Below are 22,793 nucleotides of genomic sequence, written 5' to 3'. Positions count from 1 at the left end.
CTTTTTAATTATGGTACATGCAGCGATAGTGACAAATAATGTCACCCTCCTTACTATTGGATGTGGCCACTGCCAGATTACACTACAACTCCAGTATTCTTCAGTGATTCTTTAGTATTTAGATAAAATGGTCTGTTTGGGGGTTTTAATAAGGATAGTAATCATACCAGCAAAGCCCACAATAACATAACGTATAGGTACACAGCAAAGGAAAACAACATAAAAACTATTTATAGTTCCTTTCAGTCCATCCCAGGACATGTGCATAGACACTGTTATAAACTGCATCAACATATAAAAAAAAAACACACACAACCTAACGTGCATTGTGGGAATGTGTTATTTGCAAATAGCGCATTCGAGAAGGACACATGTCTTTACTGGCCAATGGGCACACTGGGCATGATAGCTCCTCCACTTACTATTATCGCCACTGATGAGGTCAATCCAATCCTTAAGTGTGCGACAGCTCTCTGGATGCTTGGAGCCGCGCACTGCAAAATGCTATTCTATGCAGCTACTTTAAGAGTTGCTTACTGCTTACAAGCTACTGCTTGTATCCAGGAGGCAGCTACAGGCATGCAATTTGTCACTTGCTGGCCTTAAAGTGCCACATCCTATTTTTTGCCTGGAAACACGAAGCCCACTTTGTAGCACTTTTTATAGCACCTGTCATGAAAATATGCTGATTGGACCATTCCATCAGTTGTTATGGTGATAAGGTCAAACTGAAGCTGTGCTTCATTATGTTATATTTTTTTTACATAGAACCCCGTTAAAATATGCTAATATGTGATTATTGTTTCAGATAATATATAATCAAATCCCCAAAAATCTATTTTGAAGCCAAATATTGAAATGTTGATTCTTTTGTTATGATGATAACTACCGTGTTTCCCCGAAAGTAAGACAGTGTCTTACTTTCTTTTTATCCCTAAAAGCCCCACTATGTCTTACTTTCGGGGTATGTCTTATATTGGGAAAAAATTGAGAGTGATGGGAGTTATGATGTACTTTTAGAGCATAATTAGATCATGAAAAAGACATTGGAAATGGTACAGCATAACACCCATCACTCTCACACACTTACCAATCAACACACCTACCAATCCACACGTATACCAATCCACACACATATACACAAATCCACACACGTATACACAAATCCACACACATATACACTAATCCACACACATATACCAATCCACACACATATACACCAATCCACACACATATACACCAATCCACACACACATACACCAATCCACACACATATACACCAATCCACTCTCACTTAATGCTTTCCTACCTTTCCTTTCTTCTTTCAGCTTCTTTTCCTCCTCTTCGCTCCTCTTCTTCAGTTCTGTCTTCTTCCTGGTTCAGAGGGCACGGACAGCGGTGGGCGCGGCTTCAGTGTTGTGCGCCGGGATCTGATAAGAAACCCCGGCGCACAACAGCTGTTGCCGCGCAGATCACAAGGGAGCGGTATCGGAGGTCATTAACAGACCTCCGGCTCCCTTGAGTGATTTTAAGCCGGGTTGAACCCGGCTTAAAATCACTCAAGGGAGCCGGAGGTCTGTTAAAGACCTCCGATACCGCTCCCTTGCGAGCCTGCTCCTCCAGCGGCGGACATTACTGTCCGTCTCTGGAGGGGTGCCGGGTGCCGCAGGTTGGCACCCCCTGGAGTGTGGCGCCCTGTGCGGTCGCACACCCCAAAGGTCGGCCCTGCTCTAAGGGGCCGGCCTTAGGGGTCTGCGGCCGCACAGGGTTTAAATAAAAACATCGGGGGGTTTTTTCAACTTTATTTAACATCCTCCATGTTAAATAAAGTTAAAAAAACTTTATTTAACATGGAGGATGTTAAATAAAGTTAAAAAAAACCCCGATGTTTTAATTTAAATCCTGTGCGGCCGCAGACACGTAAGGCCGGCCTTGGTGGGGACTTCCCGGCCCCTTAGAGTGGCGGACCCGGCAAATCCCCCGTGTTTCCCCGAAAGTAAGACATATGTCTTACTTTCGGGGTACGGCTTATATTAGCCGAGCCCTCTGAAACCCCCGATACGTCTTACTATCGGGGGTGTCTTACTATCGGGGAAACACGGTAGTACAACCTGTAAGTGACTTGTGTTGCCCGTGTTCTGTGCTTTATGAGTAGCTCATTTAAAAGCAATTTTGTGCAATTTTGTGATTCCACAAATTCAGTTGCAAAATAAAAACTGGATCCATTGAAGGTGGGGTGGAGTGAAATCTTTTCATGCAAGGAAAAAAAAGTATCTAAATGATGCAGGGATTTTGGGCAACTAAGCTACATTTTGGGGAGAAAAAAAACCAATTGCTTTTCAGGTATACTGTAATTGTGTTTTAATATACTGAATGCTGAAATTTGCATACATTTTTGTTTCTTAACTCACCTTTACTAACACGTCAAAGGTATAACACGTACCGTGCAGGAAGGTAAAATGTAAAGATTTGTATATTGGATTTAACAGTGATTGCTAATAATTGTCATATTGTTTATATATAAAAGGAACAATATGATCCTGCATGCAAATTCTGCATTTACACTTTATTGTGTACAGTTACATTTTCTTGTTAGGCCTAGAATTTCCATGGGTCTCTTTACTTTAAATCAATGTATATCTATATATAATAGGGTGCTAATTCTTTGAACATTCAGTTAGTTTTGGATTGACCGGTCGTGCTTTTGATTTAATTATGTTTAATTTCACACAGTAGGCTGGGGACTTGTTTACCTTGATATTCACAAAGCAGTAGGCTCACCAGATGTGACATGAAACACTTATATATGTCTTTTCTACTAGCAGCAAAATAGACAGTTTATTGGCAGCAAAATCTATGTTTATGCTGCTCAGAGCAGAACCCTCAGTCAGTTGGTGGGCATGGAACCTGCATTTGCCAATAGCTCTTGAGTTTTAATTACTAGCTGTGTGCTTTAGGCAGTCGTATTAGCTGTCTCATAAAAGTTGTGTTTTTATATATTTAGTCAACTACAAGACACTGCCTCTTATCCCTAACTACAAATACTGCAGGTACCTCCAGACTGAGGAAGGTTTGTTTTGGGGCCCCAAGCAAAAACACTTAGAGGGTCAACATGTCAAATGGAAGTGATGGAAATGAGTAAACTAATATGTTTTTACCACAGATATATTTAAGAAAAAATAAATTATATTAAGATAAGAGTGTCTTCCACCAAAATGGATGGAATTTGGCAAAATACAAGACAAGATTAAAATGGGTAGAAATTCAAGCACTGGCTAAATTCTAGATTTGGTCAACTGACGAGTTAGCGTGATGAGGTGAAGCCATCATGTAACAAAAATTCTATAACCAGTTTCCAACATCCATTGAAACTTTAAGAGCAGTGAACTAGGCGTCGGATCCTGGAAAATTCAAATTGCAAGTAATCTTTCAATAAAAATAGCTGTGTATCATGCTTAATGATGCTTCTCTATAATGAAGATTGTTTATTTCCTAACGTGTCTGTTTGCTCATGTGAAAACCAACTAATATAGAAATAACAAAATGAGCGTAGGAATGTTAATGGTTGGTTGGTTTTAATTTATTTTCATTATAGCAATCTGCGTTGCTTAGTATTGCCTTTATATTTGCTATAATGTGTTTCCTTCGCTGAAAAATTAGCTAGTTTTAAGGGACTTTATATAGTTATACATGCACAAATACCAGCAAAATAAAAGTAATACAAGTAATTAGAAAAGTAGCCAGAAGTTATCACAGTGAAGAAAAAGTTGAAAGATTATTCTGACTGTGGTTTTAAACTGAACTGATTTGTCTTTTGCCCATATTCGGCCCGTTCAATTTGAGTCTTCATATTTGTATGGAGATTACTTGATTGCATTGTTACAAGCTTAAGATCTATGACATCTACTCAAGTGCAACCACTTAAGTGGAATTTAGTCAGCGATTCATGTGACAACACTGCAACAAATAGTATTTACTACAGGCAGGTGGTGTTTAAGGCCCAGGACTTCAGGTAGCCAGCTGTAGCTATGGTTTCCATACAAAATTGTTTCAGTAGGCAACCTCTCATAAGTTAAAGCACTTTCTAAATCGCCTCTTGTCTGAGGTAAATGTTGTAAGGTGGTAGATTTGATCAGTCTGTGTGGAAACAAACTTCCTTGGTGATCTAGTGGGTTGTTTTCACAAGGGGGCATACAGTGACTCTCCCCAGAGTCCAGCTAACTAGCAGTGCACTTGAAGGACATACTGAGCACCGGCATGTGACGTCACCGGTGCTCAGTGTGTTACCCACGGTGCTCATCGCTCACCATCCGGCAGTGTCAGGACAGACTTGCCACATAGACGCAGCAGCAGGACTGGGAGTTGCCATCTCTATGTGGAGCCATAACTAGGAACCACAGGGCCTCCGTGCAGAAATTGCCGACTTCACCAGGCAACATGTCCTACAGTGCCATTCTTATTCCCAAACAACTTGTCTATCCCATCTTTGCCCCAAATAGCTTGTATATGCCATCTTTGCCTCTATAGCTTGCATGTGCCATCCTTGTCCGCAAACAGCTTGTCAGTGCCCTCAAACAGTTCACCTGCGCCACCTTTTCTGTGTACTTAAGCAGTCTCCCTGTGCCATCTTTGCCCCATACAGCCTGCCTGTGCGATCTTTGCCCCAAACAGCCTACCTGTGCCCCTGCTTACACCACTCGCATGCATGAAGGTTCTGTCTCTCTTCCTCTATGCTGTGTGCAGACTGATTCAGAATGCAGGAAGTGGTTGTGATGTCTCTTCCTGCCTATCGGATTAGTCTGAAACAGTGTGCAGGGAAAGAGTGTGAGAAATCTGATCTCTATACTCTCTATCCCACTACCTGCAGGTATCACCTGCACCTAGCGGCTTTAAAGGAGCAGACAAGTGGTCACAGGTTGCAACCTCTGCGACCATAATTGTCCAGGAGTTCCCCATTCCCAGGGCTGTTCTAGAGTAGAAGGATATACAAAGGTGAAGCTGGTGGAATGGCATAGAACAGGTTATTTTTTAGACTGTTTATGTGACGTTGTAACTCACTATTTTAAAGCAGTCATTTCAAGAATATGTTTTTAATCATATGAATTGTAGTGCAATGTTTTGTACATTCCGTTGAAAAGCAATTGTTAAAATCAAAATGTATTTAGTACTCATGTCAGATTGAGTTATATTGGTCTGTGTTGTTCTTTTCTGCTTTTAACAATAAGATACCCTTTACAACTTCTTGTTTTGCTTGGCTGATTGCTACATCTGGTCAGCGGAATACAAATCCTGACTCTTTATCACCTTTTTAAATGCATTCACAGCTGCACACTTCAAAAAGCTTCCCAAGCTACTGTGAGGTCAATGAAACTATTGTTATGCTAATAAAGGATTTCACATTTCTCTATGATCATCATAAATGTTCAAACAGACATACTGTTTTGATGTAGTAAATTAAATTATTAAAAATCATACCCCTCTAACTAATTGGGCAAACATTCCATGTTTTTTACCATGTGATATTTGCATTTTACAGGTAGCTGATTACATTTTATAAGTCTAGTATTAACTTTCCAAGGGTCACACATGGAATGTACTGCTTCAAAGGGAATTGTGATATGTAGTTATTGTTTATATGCCACAAGAATCATATGAGACAGTCATTGCTTCAGCTCTATTATCCAATTTATTTGCTGGTAATTAAATTGTCTGCCAGCTTAATGCCATGCAGCTTATGGAGAAAGAGTTCAGTTTGAGAACAGGGTGTCTGTACATAGTTTATAACAGATAATTTGAATTATATATATGAATAACACTCCAGACAGTAGATGGAGCTGTTGGTTTTCTGTTAAAACATGGTGATCTATTTTAGGAAGGAAGCTTATAGTATCTCTGTTTTAGTTTTATCTATGATATTATGGCTGTTTTATTATGGAGACCAGCAGAGCTCTTAGTATTGGAGCTTTAATGCAAACCAATAACACCAAACACTTCATTTGGATCTATCATAGGCTAAAGAATTTTTTTTTGCTTAATTCCACTGCCTACAAATATATTTCCCAACATTTCACGTTCGGAAATCGGACGCCTTCTCTGAGGAGTGGTTAGAGTCAGGTGTTGAAGGAGAATGGTAGGATAGGTAGGATAATGCAGCATTTTGCATCAATCTGTTGTGGTATGGTCACGTATGAGCTGTGATGGAGGTCTGACAATGGATTTTAATCATACGATGATCAAAATAAACAAAATACTAAACGAAATACTAAAATCAGTAACAAAATACTAAACTTGTGTGCTTAAACTAAGTTGTGTAAGTTTGAGAATTGAACACTTGTAATTTCTAATTCTAGTTGTTAGATTGGCAATTAGTATATCCCATGAAATTATTTCTAAAGGAAATAGACTTAGGTACGGAAATATTTGGACACTGACACAAGTTTTGTGAATTTGGCTGTAAATTCAATTTACAGTGATGGAATGAATATGGACTTAAAGTGCAGTCTCTCAGCTTTAACTTCAGGACATTCACATACAAATTGGAGGAAGGGTTTAGGAAATATAACTTTTTAATATGTAGCTCCTCTTTTTCAAGGGACCAAAAGTAATTGGGCAATTGACTCAAAAGCTGCTCATTGGACAGTTGTGGGCTATTCCATCATCATTTCTTCATCAATTAAGCAGGGAAAAGATCTGGTTGATGCAAGGTGTGGCTTTTTCATTTGGAAGCTGTTGCTGTGAACTCACAACATGCCGTCAAAAGAGCTATCAATGCAAGTGAAACAGGGCATCCTTAGGCTGCAAAAACGTCCACAGAAGACAACAGTGGTGAAGAAAAACCCTGTCACAACATCCAGCCCAGTGAAGAACACTCTCCAGGAGGTTGACATATCATTATCCAAGTCTACCATAAACAGAAGACTTCACAAGAGCAAATACAGAGGGCTCACCGCAAGGTGCAAACCATTCATAAGCATTGAGAATAGAAAGGCCAGTTCTTTGGACAGATCTTTGGACAGATAAAACAAAGATCAACCTGTACCAGAATGATGGGGAAAGGTTTGGAACAGCTCATGGTCCGAAGCATACCACGTCATCTGTAAAACATGGTGGAGGCAGTGTTATGGCATGCACATGTATGGCTTCCAATGGCACAGAAGACAGAAGCAGTCGGATGAATTCTGAAGTATATATAAATTGTCTGCTCAGATTCAGCCTAATTCAGTGAAGTTGATTGGACAGTGCTTCACTTTACAGATGGACAATGACCCAGAACATAATGTGAATGCAATCCAGGAGTTTTTTTAAGCCAAAGAAGTACAATATTCTGCAATGGCCAAGTCAATCACCTGATCTCAACCTGATGAAGCGTGCATTTCACTTGCTGAAGACAAAACTTAAGGCAAGAAGACCCACAAAAAACAACTGAAGACAGCTGCAAAGCCAGCGTTTGGTTATGTCCATGCGTTCCAGTATTAAGAATTAACATTTCATTTATGATTGTGTTGATTTGTCCAATTACATTTGAGCCTCTGAAAAAAGGAAACTTCATATGAAAATGGTTGCAATTCCTAAGCGTTTCAGTTCCTTGAATTAAAGTTGAAAGTCTGCACTTCAATTGTATCTCGGTTGTTTCATTTCAATTCCATGAAACCAGAGCCAAAATTTATGAAAACTGTGCCAGTGTCCAAATATTTCCGGACCTTACTGTATGCCTCATATTTCATGAATTGTCAACATAATCTAGTTGTGCCTCCCCTGGTCCTCACACCCATGAGCCGAACCATATCAGGCATTAAGCTGAAGTCAATGCCACATTGCACTCTAATGAATACGTGAAGTTATGTGTAAATAAATAACTCTTAATAATCATGTTACAATTATTGTAAGTGAAAAAGAGACTAGCTTCTATAGGATAGTTTGATAAAATATTTATGGTACTTTTTTATTTTTTCATGTATGATAAATGTGCAGACAATCTTGTGAGCTTTACAGCATACTACAATCACTACAATCTTTAATCCCTGCAATTGTTTTAGAGATAACAGGTTTTTAGTACCCACCATAATTAGTAACATTTCTATTTTTTATATAGGACTATAAAGTGGCAAATCTACTTTAGGCTACTAATATCATGACAAATGGCTACTTTGTACTCAGTTTCGTATATTCTAAAAATATTATTTATGAGCACAAGTCCGTCACTAAGACAAAAATCCAAATATACCAAGTAGACAAGTCATTGTTCTTTTCTAATTGTTTCAGCACGAGTAGAATGTACTGTTTCTGACTTTTAATTCTATTTTGGAATCAGAAAGGGTGATACTTAGTCTGAACCACTTAGGAAGCACAGCAAAATGGATTTTTCATTTAAAGGTCCTCATCCTTAATGGATTTAATGGAACTATCTTATTTTCTGCGTTCTCGTAACACTTCATTCTGTGGACCCTATTAAAATGTATTCCCCTATCAGTCAATTTGTTAATGGGTTCCACAATAATATCCATTGATTTTTATACATCATACATGTTTGTATTTTTTGTAAGATCAATATGTACATTTTGCTTTTGTTTATCAATTGGACCAAAACTAAGCCTCATTTTAACAGAACTCAAAAATAGTTTGTAGAATATTTGACTAAAATGCTAAAGAAAATACAACAAAACAGTGTTTAACGGAGCTGGGTAAATGATGATATGCAATATATAAGTTTGCATGCATGTTGACCACTTCATGTTTTGGTGGGCCGATTAGAGTAAATTCGCTAGTGGTCAATTGAACCACTCTAAGCACATTGTCAGCACTATGTACTATCGACTCAAGTTATAGCTCAAATATTCAATAAAGGCCAAGCTGAAATTGAACTCATTTTAACTGTAAAGACTTGAAAGTGTCCCACCTTAGTTGGCAACTTGAGGGGAACTCTGACTGTAACTCATGGGTTATACATTTAGGCACTTCATCAAATGCGTAAAACAATAATAGCTCTATCCTCTCCTATAAAAATAGCTATTTGCAGTAGAATGAATTCAAAATGAAAGCCCTTTTTATCTAGTGTCTCAAAAAAACCTGTGAAAGGGGCAACAGTAACGTTTCCCCCGATGGTGGAATTGGAAGTAGCTTGATTTTTTGCCTTCTTTTGGTTCAAGAGTAGGAAGTGTAGGTAGAAGGGTTGAAGTTGATGGACTTAGGGCTACTATGTTTGTTTTTTCCTGCCTTTTCTCTCAACCCTCAAGCTGTTGTATGTGAGGGGCAGTTATATGTATGAAACCAGTGGTGCTCAGCCACCCCCATGCACAATTAAAAACATTCAGAAGAAGAGGATTTTCAGTAAACTGACTGTAAGGATTGTAGCAGTATCTGTCTGTGCCTTTAACAGTTGTTTTCTTATATGTCTCTTTAGAGGGGGGACTTACAAGTGAAGCAGCGGGTCAATTGGCCTGGTCTGATTTAAAGATTTTGGAACACTACCTGAAGCTAATTTGAGTATTTTACGTGGCCACCAAGATATATAGAATGAGAATGACTTTAGACATCATTTCTTTGATGGCTGGATTCATTCTCTTCACCATTTATGAGTTTCAATAGGGCTATACCATACTGGGCATTGCACATTACAGTTGCCTGCTAGACTGTTGTCTGTTTTGGGCCACTTTATTACTGGGCCACTTGACCTTGGCCTAAATTCTGTCAGACCTTCATTCTGCATTTGTTCCTTAGTATGTGTTTCTATCTCTGACTGCTTCTTATTTCTTTTGGTGTCTGCTTCACTGTCTCCCTTATTTTTTCTTACTCTTATTCTAAGACAAAAGACTAAGAATTATCTTTTTCAGGGCTTTTTAAAATGGATTAGTAAAAAAAATGTGTTGACTTATAACTTTGAAGTAGCAGACAGGAAGTGTTTTAATATACTTTTTGTCATGAAAAACAGTTTTCTTTGCAGAGTTTTCAATAGTGCTTACAACGAGCTTCTTTGCGAATGGCAATGCTCCCAGGTATATGTCTACCCATTAGATATAATGTACCTTGATTTATTTAGTTGTTTATCCTGTATGTCAAACAATGGCTTGTTAGTACATTTGATCATTTTATTTAGGCAGATATAACATGGTGCTTCTCTGCCTTAGGTCTTTCCAGATTAGTGGAAGCCTGGAAAATCACTACAATCTGTGTGTCCATTGAAGTTAACTCACATTCACTACAGATAAAGCAAAAGAAAACCTTTTCAAATACTTTCAGCAGAGAAATTCGTTTTCATCATGAAGCATTTCTCTTTTACATTTAACAGAATTGTGAGTAATTAGAAATGAGTAAGTAATTAGAAATATTTCATAAACCCGTGTAAACTTGCTAATTTTCTAATGACTAGCTTTTGCCCCGTAATCATTCCCCATAGTAAGTACGGTAATAGATTTTGAAGTCAAAGTATGATGAATTTAAACATTTTACTTATGGACCACATGTAATTTTGAAGAGATGCATATGATTAAAAAAAGTAATTGAATTAAGCTTCTCACGAGACATAATTTTAGCCTTACCAGTTGCGTTTTAAAGAAAGGGTGACATTTTAGGGTGCAGCATTTGTTATTATTGTTTCCTTACTACTCATAATGTTACAGGGCCAGATTTGACTATTACAATATAACTATGATCAGGTGATGGCTTTCCTTATTTTTTTGGTTATATCTGTACTTTAAGCATAAGTAATCTTTGAAATCCTTCACTAATAGCAAAGATATACGTTTAGAAAGGTTAAACAATATATGAAAATATATATTCCACTCCATAAATAAATGAAGATGTCAATGCAATGCCAAGTGATACATTTGTGATATGAATAGGACATTACTATATAAAAATGGTATGATGATGGATTCATTTATTTTAATAAGCAATTGAGACAAAGACATTTTTATTTCCAATGGTGTCTATACTAATTACTCTCCAGTCAGTATATCCCAAAGTTGAAATAATTTGTGATATAATATTCATTAATAATTAATAATAAATATTATAATATTTATTAATAACTTGATAATTAATGTTTGGCTTCTCTGCTTATGGAGATGTATCTGTCTTAAATAATCTTGTTTATGGTCAGCCTTTGCAAAGCCAGCATTGCGATCATGTTTGTTCTGCATTCATTAAAGCAATAGGATGACTGTATGAGCCTCTTAAGCACCACGTGGCACATTTCTTCACAGAGTTCAATGCATTACTGAACCGTAGGGTTGTGAGCACTTCATCTAGCAAGGCAAGTAGTAAGTTTGTAGTCCCCATTGCAGCTTTTAATTAAACATATTTAAATTAAAAGACCTTGTAGAACTGGGATCTGAGGCAGCCTGTGGCAGAAACTCAATGCATGCCGATCCTGAAAACAGGAAGATAGTTTCTGTCATGGTATACGTTATTATACGTAGGTTTTTAATAAATATATAGTTCATATTTGATTTTCTAAACAAAATGACATGTTTACTCAAAACTGTAAAAGTGTGACACATGGGTATCTGATGGTATCCTTTGGAATTATGCATATGCGAAATAGGGAAATATTTTCTTTTTCTTAGAGGGACAGCAGTATCAAAATATTTCTAGGGTTAACATCACACATGATCATTTTTGTTAAGTTTTTTATTCAATTCTTGTTAGTGAGTCAAGAATTTCTTCTTTATGACCTTGATCATTCTGCATTGACTCTTCATCCTTCAGTATACGCAGTATATATTGCTGTATCTTCTTTGTGGGCTCTCTTCATGTTCATTGAAAGGGTTGTTTGCAGGTGGAGAAAAAACACAATTGACTAGAATAAAAGCTCTAAAATATCTCAGAGGTGTTTGGGGACACACTCAAAGGGGCATGACACTGTGTATTTGGACTCAAGCTGAGAAGAGGGGAACAGATAGTTCTCATTGTGTCTTCCATCACACAAAGGTAGAAAACAGATGTGTGTTTGATACAGCAACAGACCTCACAGGGTGCTGATGAATGTCTGTATAGAACAGCAATATTTGTATTATTTTGTAATGGCAACAAATTAAAAAGGGAAAAACATTAAAACTTAGTTTAAAATCATATTTTAAAAACCATATTTGCTCGATTATAAGATGAGGTTTTTTTCAGAGCAAATGCTCTGAAAAAAAAAACCCTTGTCCTATAATCGGGGTCGTCTTATAATCAGACCTCAAATAGAGGGCAAACTAAGATCCAGATGCCCTGCAGCACTGCAGGGGACCTGGATCCTCCTGTCTGGTACCCCCCCAACTTACCGGTGCTTCTGACTCCCTGGTGTGTAGTCGGGGCAGCGTGTAGACGTCTACGCGATTCGCGTAGGCAAGTTCCACTGCAGCCGGAAGGAGGTGCCGTCAGCAGCGGTTGTCTGCGTCCATCGCGCAGACCTTCCCGGGCTGTCAGAGAGGAGAGTTCCCTGCACCGTTTGGGGAATTCTCTCTTACAGCCGGAGGGTGTATGCGCGATGGACGCAGACAACCCCCGCTGCTAACGGCACCTTTTTCCGGCTGCAGCAGAAGTTGCGTACGCAAATTGTGTAGATGTCTACCCGCTGCCCCGACTACACACCAAGGAGTCGGAGACACCGGTAAGTTTGGGAGGGGGAGTGTTAAATTGGGGGCATAAGCCATTTCTGTAGGCAGAGTGACTCTATGATATGCCTTTTAACCCCCTTAATGCCACTCTGCCTCCATATATGCCCTTTAACCCTCTATATGCCACTCTGCCTCCTTATACCTCCCTATATGCCACTCTGCCCCATAATATGCCTTTTAACCCCCTAAATGCTAGAGTGGCATATAAGGGTATAAGGTATTTCTGGAGGCAGAGTGGCACATATGGGGTGAAATGGCATATCATGGGGCACAGTGGCATATAGAGGGTTCAAAGGCATATCATAGGGCACAGTGGCATATAGGGGTATAAGGCATATCTGGGGCAGAGTGGCAAGCCTGGGGGCAGATGTGCATAACAGGGGGCAGGTTGGAAAATAAAAGGAAATAAAAGCCAAAAAAATATTTTTCTCAATCATAGCTTTTATTAAAAAAAATAATAGTTTAAACATAGTTTAAATTAATTAACATTTACTGGTAAAACTTTTTTTTCCCTATAGGGTCATCCTATATACAGGCTTTTCCTTTTTTTCCTAAATTAATATTCAGATTTTGGGGGGTCGTCTTATAATCAGGGTTGTCTTATAATTGAGCAAATACGGTAATTCTGTCTATGATTTTTTTTTTTTTAGTATTTAGTAATATTATTTTTAATATTAATAAAGCAGAGTAGGTTTCCTAGGATATCTGACGACCAGTAAAATTCTAAAAGGGCTGATGTGCAGATCACATCGAAAAAACTGGGGGGAAAACATTTGACGCGTTTCGCCCCCTTTTTATTTGTCAGCGGAATGAGAGCGCACAGGGTTTCTACAGTCTGTACTTATACTTTTGCCCCATCTATAGGATAAATCTGCATCATATATATACTTTACATAGGATTTGGATCACTGGCTATCTGGAGTGGCGACTGGTGTCAGGAACATGCATCTTCAATTTAATATTTTGTACATATTGGTGAACAAAATTAATATTTTTAAAACAAAATATTTTTAGTGGAATTATGAATAAATTAAAATATGAAATAATGTGATATTTTCTTGTCATTTAAAAATGCTTTCGGTAGTACTAATATAACAAATAAAGAGCAACATAGTTTAGTTTATACATGTGATGTATGATATATGAAGTTCCTAGAGCATCCAAGATATGAATTAAAGGTACAAGTTGCACTAACAAAAAAAGTATGTTAAAAGAAATGATAGGCCTTAAAAAAAAACAATTGTCCCTAAACTATAAGATTACATTGTGATTACAATGAAAAAGACCTAACGTAATGTGACACCATGTAAAGATTTAAATACATGTCAGACTCTATCCATCTATACAACTGAAGCTCACATAAACAAGTCATGTTGAAACCCATGAAAATAACATGCCCTAGAAATGTTGTCTCCAGAATGTTTCCTTTCTAACTGTATCAAATCTATTTCTACGCTGCATTCTATACACTCAGATTTTGGTGTTGTTTGAATGTTCTATTCTTTCTTTCTATTATTCTTTGGAAGGGGTAAAGGACAGCTTGCCCCCCATATAATTTGTTCTGGCAATTATTGGAATGCTCCAACTGTGAGGGAACTCTCTGCTTGCTGATGCATTAAACCCCCCATCCATCCTGGTCCTAGACAAAAGAAGATCTCCTTTTCTCTGTGTGTATCGAAGCATTCATTGACATATTGGCTGGGGTACCAGCCCATTACAATGCTGCTGGCAGACAAAAAGAGATACAGAAACTGAAAGGAGTGAGTGTAAAATACATTCTGACAACCGAAGTGGTTGCGTTATTTTGACTACCTGGTCACATAATTCATGGCAACATCTTGTGTCATTTTTTTAAAAACTTTCTGTTATAGCAGCAAATAATGATTCATTTCTACAAAGAGCTCTCAGCAAGAGCAAAAGATTCACGTTTAAATGCTAGAAAATAGCAAACCTTGATATAAGGATACTTCTCAGAATGATGTGTCCAAAATGAGCAATATATAAAACGGTTTGTGAATCACCAGCAGTGCTGTATATATTTAAAGTCCTTCTTCTTATTGTTATACAGTATATGGAGAGCAAAAACACATCCTGAATGTGTTATTTTTGCATTCTGGTAGACATAGCTGCTCTATAAAACATTACATTACAAAGTGATTTAAAATGTACTATAAAATGAATATTAGATTGTAAGCTCACAAACGCAGCATCCTGCACTGGTGTAAACTGTCCATTTTAATGTGTATTCCCTTTACTATTCACTTTCTAAAGAATCTCTTGGCGCTTTCTTTATGGATAAAGTGTAATATTAATGATAAAAAAGTTATATAAGAATATGTGTGAATGCAAATATGTTTAGCCATTGCCCTTGCTTTGCCTTTTTAATTCTTTTTTACAGTTAATGATTCTAAAAAATGAAAGCTGATAGCATTTTCTTTAGAGGAAAATACATTTTCCGTTAGAGAATGTTGAGTTGGGACATGTCCCTTATAAGTTAGAGTAGCTCTTCAATAAGACTCAATCAGATCTTCTGTAAAGTTGGTACTAGATACTGAATTTTTATTGTGATGAGGTGATTTTTTTTCTTGCCTCGAGCAGTAGTTTAGTCTTTTTTTGTGTATTGGTAGGATTCCAACAATGCTGCTGCCCATGCCAAATGACATTTTTTTCATGTAATTCTTTATAGCCACTAATTGGAACTATAGTATAAAAAACTAATTCAAATAAAGTGATACCTTAATCTGTTTTTACAAGCATTGAACATTGTTCTATGGAACACTTTGCTGCATTTAGGGACAGTCGCATATGAACGAATGTAACATATTCTAAGACAAATCTATAGGTATAGCCATAATAACAGCATACTGTAACAGCAATACAGTAAGTACCGAGATCATTGCCCCCCTAATAAGGAGCCATGCCAATTTGTTTTCCTCAGGGATCAGTGAAACAAACTGCCAGCCTCACTAACCATTCTTGATGAATGGATACATATATTGTTTCATTTTCCTTTGTTCACAGATGCACGTCAACCGATCGTAATGCCCTGGCTTCATATCAGTACAATACGTAGAAATAGCACCGTGCAGTTAAATACACTGGGATGGATTCAATGCTGGAGATAAATCTCTTACAAGTAACTCAAAAGCCTGATGCTTTAAAGCCATCTAATGATGTATGTGTGGCCGTCTGCTGGATACGTGTGGCCACATGCCACGCTTTTACATCCGCGCAGTATGTGGAGTAGTGTATCATGTTTTATATTAGAAACGTAGAAACATAGAAAGTGACGACAGATAAGAACCATTACTACTTTACTTAGTACCTGGCCTTATCCTATAACTAGAATAGCCTTATGTTTATCCCACGCTCACTTAAATGTCTTCACTGTACTAACATCTACCACTTCTGCTGGGAGGCTATTCCATGCTTCCACTACCCTTTCCGTAAAGTAATATTTCCTAATGTTACCTTTAAACCTTTACCCCTTTAGTGTAAGACTATGTCCTCTTGTTGTGGTAGTATTTCTCCTTTTAAATAAACTCTTCCTTTATCTTGTTGATTCCTTTTAAATATTTAAATGTTTTTATCATATCCCCCCTGTCCCGTCTTTCTTCCAGGTTATATATATTAAGAGCACTCTTCCCTCTTTCTACTGCTAATACCTCTCGCTATACAACCAAGCATTCTGCTAGCATTACCTGCTGCTCTAACGCATTCTCTACCTACCATTAAATCCTCAGAAATAATTACCCCTAAATCCATTTCCTCGCATTTTCCAGTTTATCTAAATCATTTGCCATTTGGCTTCTCCCTCCAGGAACATCAACCCTGGTGCAAATGTTTGTGTCGTCAGCAAATAAACATACCTTTCCATCAAGACCTTCTGCAATATCACTAATAAAGATATTAAAGAATGGGTCCAAGTACAGATCTCTGAGGTACCCCACTGGTAACAAGACCTTGCTCTGAATATACACCACTGCTTGATCCATTCAACAATATTGGGATCTAAACCCAGAGACTGCAGTTTACCTAAAAGTCTTCTATGTGGGACAGTGTCAAAGGCCTTAGTGAAATCCAGATACACAATGTCTACTGCACCACCTTGATCAATTACTTTAGTCACCCAATCAAAAAAATTTATAGGATTTGTTTGGCAAGATCTTCCTGAGGTAAACCCATGTGACTTCAGATGTTCAACAATCCTTTCCTTTAACATAGTTTCCATTAATTAGTGTGCTGTGGTTTCAAAAAGGCAACCTCACTTACGTTCTGTGGTGCCTTGCATCAGGTCCATCCAGGATTGCCTGTGTTCCAAGGGCAAACAGCATTGCTTCAGAGGTTACCCAGCAGACACTGGAAATTGAAACATAATCAGAAGATACAGCTTCCTAATATGTACACTCTTAAATTTATGTATGCTGTGTACAGTGATAACTGAGGGGCCCATATAAATGTATTGCCCTTGTTTATGGGGGCAACTGTATTGCACGCACAAGCATTGTAAATCAATTATAGCTTCTGTTGCTAATGATGCCATCTGTACAGTTGGTCTAAACCGTATTCATCAACACCACCTAAGCTTTTCAGCAAAGCTGCCGTAGTATATCAGGTGGCACTTATACCTTCTGTATCCCCATTCTTCCCTCCCTCACTTACTTCCATTGATCATCCTTCACACGGAGAGGAGCTTTAGTTCTTGTATAAATGTGTTTAACTTTAAACTGTCAGAATTCTGTCAGTCTGACCTCTTTTCCTCTGTGAAGTATGAAGCATATTTATAAATAGATAATAATACCTATTACATTGTCCCAATTGGCTCCTAATCTATACATATTATGCAATGAGGTGGCTTCATCAAACCAAGGGCAAAGCAGTCACAGCAAATATATTTTTTTCTAACCATGCAAACTGATTCCTTGTAATTCTGCTGTAATTTCCCACCATTTTCTGTCATTACTTATTGACTACTGCCTTTTAGAAAGGTATGCTCTTTACTGCGGGAGGGATGTGCGCTGTTCATGGAGCTAGGCTGCCGGAGTAAGACAAAATAGGTTTTGACAATGCCTCCATTTTGCCATCTCTCTGCTTTGTGTGCCCTAAGGCAACATTGGTTTTTTTGTTCTTTCTGTCTTTAAATAGGTTGTAAATCCATAGGATTTTTTTATACTGTAAATTGTTGCTTGTGTTGTATATTAGGAGTTGATTGGTAGAAACATGTCCTTGCGTAACATTTTTGGAGTTCGAACTTGGTAGAGCAGAGGTATAAGCCGGTCACTCAGGAAATGTTAAACTGAAATCATTTAAGATGTCTGACTCAGTTCCAACACTAAGGACGAGTTAAACTTACCTGTAAAATTGTACATCCGTCTCAACATTTCTCTCTTTTTAAGACCCATGCGAAGAAAGTAGATTTCATTTGAAGTTACAAAATAAAATGCCCTGCATTCTCATTTTTAGCCAGTGAAAACTTATATAAAACAATATGGTTTATTAGCCAAGTTAGTGAGGAATAAAGAGCCAGAAAGTGAGAAAGTAATAAAGAGAGTCTACTGATGTGTTTTTTAATCTGACTTCTATACATTTAGACTGCCCTGTGCATTCTAAATAGTTTTTACATCTCTCTTCCATACTATACCATTCTCTATACTATCTATACTGTATACTTTTTATATGTCTTGAATAACACTAACAGTAACCATGAATACTTACAAAAACATGGATTTAGAAAGAGGTTCAAAGATTGAATCAATGTATACATGATATTCCATCAAAAATTCCCATAATGTTACAGTCTTGCTAAAAAGAGCAACTGTGAATGAAAAGTTTCACAAATGTGCCATATAAAGTGGCAATTCTCTTATATAAATATACTGTATGGCAGGTTTCCCTGAACAAAAACAAATCAAATTAACCACTGTAGTTTGCCCCAGCATGTCTCCTCTCTTTCAGGGAGTCAATGCCCCCAAAAACCTTGTCTATGCCATCTTCTGTCCCCAAACAGCTTGTCACTGCCCTCAAACAGCCTGCTTGTGCCATCTTTGCACCTAAACAGTTTGGATCAATCAGACACAGCATGCGGGGCTATAGTGTTAGAGATCATCCAATGAGATGATCTCTACAGTATCTGTTTCACAAGCTGCTGGTATAACCTCACCTAGTGACTTTAAAGGGGAGGACATCACTTTGCAGGGGTCACCCAGGCCCCGCTAGAGTGGCGGGCCTGGTCACAGTTGCGACTTCTGTGACCATGATTGTTATGCCCCTGACTGAGGGTCTGTGCCAGTGTGGCATCCACCTAAGTACGCCACTGTGTCCACAATATCAAGCGTCTTTAAAGTTTCTATGAAGTAAAGTATTTATTTCCATTTGTTAATAAAAGTATGCTTCAAACGTGATATTCAGTGTCAGGCCTGGACTGGCCATTTGGCACACTGAATAAATACACGGTTGGACGCTGGCCGGTGTTGGCCCCATACTTACCCTTACTGCAGCTCCAGAGGCAAATCAGGTTCTGCAGTGCATGGCCTCAGCTGCATATGTGCACGCTGTTAGAGTATAAAAATGTATGCAGCCCCTGTCCACACATACATTATTTATCAAATGGCCATAAAACACCTTGCCGCTTTTAATCCCTAATCCAGCCCTGTTCAGCATTGCATTTATCATGCAAAGGGGTCCCTTTATAAATCACTCCTTTGCATTTTAATTCTGTAGCTAGAACCCACTCAACATTGAGCTATGATTCCTATAAAGAACAACATGAATCCTTACATTATCAAGATTAAAAACAAAGTAAGTTTTAAAAATAAAGTATAATAAAATTGCAGTATAATATCTCTTTAATTAAGGCTCTTCTAGCAGTTGAGGTAAACAAAAAATATGTTACTAACCACTACCAATGATTACAGAATTCTTTAGTAATGTCTAATAATTAATGATTTAATAGTGCATCCCAGATGCATTGTTTATTTGCATAAAAGGGTATGTGACATTAAAAGAACAGTTCTTTTAATTAGGTACAGTAAGCTTCCAATTAAGACTGGGATTTAACGGAAGGTTAAGAAGATTTCATATATCACAGCTACGAACATTTTTTCCCCTGCTAATGAAAAAAGGTATCTGCATTATGTTAGCAGAAAAAAGGATTTAAAATGTTCATGCATCTGTTTTATTATATTTTTATACATTTTTATACTTTTGTTCAAAATATGATTAATTTTGATATATCCAAATAGAACGTTCATTGCTTGTTTTTGATCATTGCTGAGCTGAGGCAGTGCATCCTCAGAATTTTACTTATGAATGATTCCTTACGTAAGTCTCCCAGGGCTTTTTTCAGTGAATCAGCAGGGAGGGGGCTGGATGGAAAACGAGGGGTGAACATCAGACTAAAAGCTAGAGTGCTGATTGGTGTGGCCTTTTGAATTTCTTTTCTTCAATTCACACTCAAAGTTGCCTGCCTCAGAAGTGAGAATTCAACTTTTATTGTCCTTCGCAGACAGTTAACTGGAAGACCTACTAAGGTACCTTGCTTGGGCTTCACAGATATTGACGCTTCTGCACGAGAAGAATCTAAAAGATAAGAAGGCAAAGGGAAAAAAAGCAAAGCAGGTAAGAAATAGATACTTAGGATCACTTATAATCACCAATGTTTGTTAGAAATACAAAACAATGAGATATGGTAACGTTAAGAAATGTGATATTTGACATGTCTATAGTTACAATCAAAAGCTGCGAGCATGCCAGTTTAACAGAAAGACGCATAACTTTAAAGAAAATGTTACTATTATTGTTTTGGGGTTTTTTTCTGTATGAATTGTTTATAAAAATATAGTGATGACCCATAGAGCTGATACATGCGCAAAACAAAAGATGCCTCGTTTAACTTGTCTTTTATGGACTATGAGTAAAAAATAAACTAAATCTGTTGGCATTGGATAAAAATGGGTCTAAGAGAGCCATTTCTTTGAATTCTCCTTTTTAACACTTATTCGTGGAAACTGATTAAAGTGGCATTGGCTTAGGTGGCTACAAATATGTAGGTAAATGGGTTATTTCCAAGCAATATTGCACATAACTAGAAAGGTTAATACAATGGAGCAAAATCTACAAAATATCTAAAGGAATTCTTCCCTGGATACATTAAAGATAAAAATATTTCATACGTAAGGCTGCTTAGTTTTCTAAACAGATATCTGAATCGCAAGGCAATTCTGCTTTATTTATTAAGACATTAAAGCGCCTTCTCGTTATATTTTTTCCTGTGTTCAATTTCCTTCGTACCTTTCGTGACAAACGGAATGGAAGCGACTCTTCCTACTATCTTTACCCAGCCTGAATAATGAGGCTGATTGTTTTCCATTCATGTACACGTAATGCCGATTTACTATGCTAAGACCGGAGAAAACACTTTCCCTGAAACACTAATTGGGATTAAAAATGTTTCCTTGCTGGAGGCAGTGTTGGAGAGCATACAGCCCACTTACGGTATACACCATTATACCGGAGAGTCTAATCTTTCTTAACGGCATGGCGTGTTATATGTGTGCGCTGCACTTAAATCAACTACACTTCATTATTTTCTTTTATGTATGTATGTGCTTTTGACTATGAACCCAAGCTCCAAGGCAGAAATTAACGAGTGACAGTGCCTTTGCTTCTATGCAGAAATTCGGTTTATTAATTGGATTTATTTCAAATAGCTTCAGGGGAACTACAGTGGATATCTGTTTTGTATTTTCGATGCAGACCTCAACAAGGTATCAATGGGGTTGCTCCTTTTCATTTGCAAAAGAAGAAGTCTCATCTGAATAAATTACCAAGCAGCAGAGGTGTCGCCTCTGTGAAAAGACGATGTTTAAGGACTTGCTGAGGGTGCACATGTCATAAGATGTCTTTGATGCAGACTCGACGTTCTAAACAGTCCAATGTTAGTACTCCAGTCACACTTGCAACTTGTCATGTGCTCCAATGTTCCAGCTTTGTATACTTTATAAAGACAAACAATGTAGATTTAATCCACATGGGAAAACGTTTGCCATACATCTGAGTTTTATAGGTGGGTGAGACAACTGTAGTGCATTGCGTCCCAGGTCCCCTACCCAACGTACAAATCCTAAAGCTGAGCAGACTCACCTCTAGAGAAGCAGATCATTTTTCTAGGCCCAGAGGGAGAAAAAGTTGGTTCTGCCATCACTTTGGTTCACACGTCTGTCCAGTCAGAGCACACTGGTTCACCTAGCCGAAGTTTCAAGTACAGAATAACAAGAAATACAAATGGTAATGCAGGAAACTCATTGTCTTATTTCATTTTACATTTAATTACTCCTTGCGTTGTATCTTTGCCAGATTAGCCACTGTTAAATGAAATACCTTCTTAAATGTAATTACCCACAATGTCAATGCATACTAATAGCTCTCTGTGGTATTCTAAATGCAGTTACTTAGTTTCTGAGAAATACAGACCACAACGAGGAGTAAATTTATGAGACAGCAGCCATTGATTTGCCATATTGGTTTACGGAATCACATGCGGTTCCGCTGATTTATGCTCTGTTTTGTTAACTCTTTTATTGCCAAATGTCAGCCACCTTCTGCCACTGGAACAATTAATGATACTAGATTATGCATTACATCAAAAGTGTAATAGTTTTGCAGGACCCACCCAATCAGAGGAGGTACCTATCATCCTGCTCCCCCCATTAAACCTGTTGGTACTAGAGGTGCAGTGGGTTCATCCTGTATCAGCATGGACCCTAGGAGTCAAGTCCTGGCCACAGTGGCACACCCAGCAATCCCGCAGTTATGTCAGTATACATTCTTGAGTTGTATGAAGTTTTTAAACCAGCGAACCACATAAAGTGTAATGCTGTATATAAAAACTATACCAAAATAGAAAAAAAATGCAATTTTAGTTAGCACTTCTTCAACACAGCAGGTGCAACCACTGAACAGTGAACAATGCTGAATAGGCAACATACCCTGATTTCAGTAATACCACACATACAGTATGTGTTTTTTTATGTTCTAGAGGGCCACATTCATCCCGTACACATTGCCCTATAACATCTTTTTTAAGGGATTTGGGGGTAGTGAAGGTTGTCTTTATTTTTTCCTTGTAGTGATATTGTAAGGATATTGGTGCAAGTTTTATGTATACAGTATGTCACAAAAGTGAGTACGCCTCAC

The 22,793-nt window shown here is 37.8% G+C and overlaps 1 protein-coding gene across 1 annotated transcript in view; it reads left to right on the top strand.

The window, feature by feature from the left end:
• Window positions 1–22,793, top strand: part of CDH20 (cadherin 20) — a 156,757-nt gene that overhangs the window by 95,147 nt on the left and 38,817 nt on the right. Inside the window, exon 3 of the mRNA XM_053466107.1 lies at window positions 20,104–20,216. The gene's annotated coding sequence lies outside the window, so the exon portion shown is untranslated. The remainder of the gene's footprint in view (window positions 1–20,103; window positions 20,217–22,793) is intronic.

This window comes from Spea bombifrons, chromosome 5 (genome assembly GCF_027358695.1).
Source record: "Spea bombifrons isolate aSpeBom1 chromosome 5, aSpeBom1.2.pri, whole genome shotgun sequence".
Lineage (NCBI taxonomy): Eukaryota > Metazoa > Chordata > Amphibia > Anura > Pelobatidae > Spea > Spea bombifrons.
Note: the sequence above shows the minus strand (reverse complement) of the source record. Positions and strands in the feature narration are given on the sequence as shown.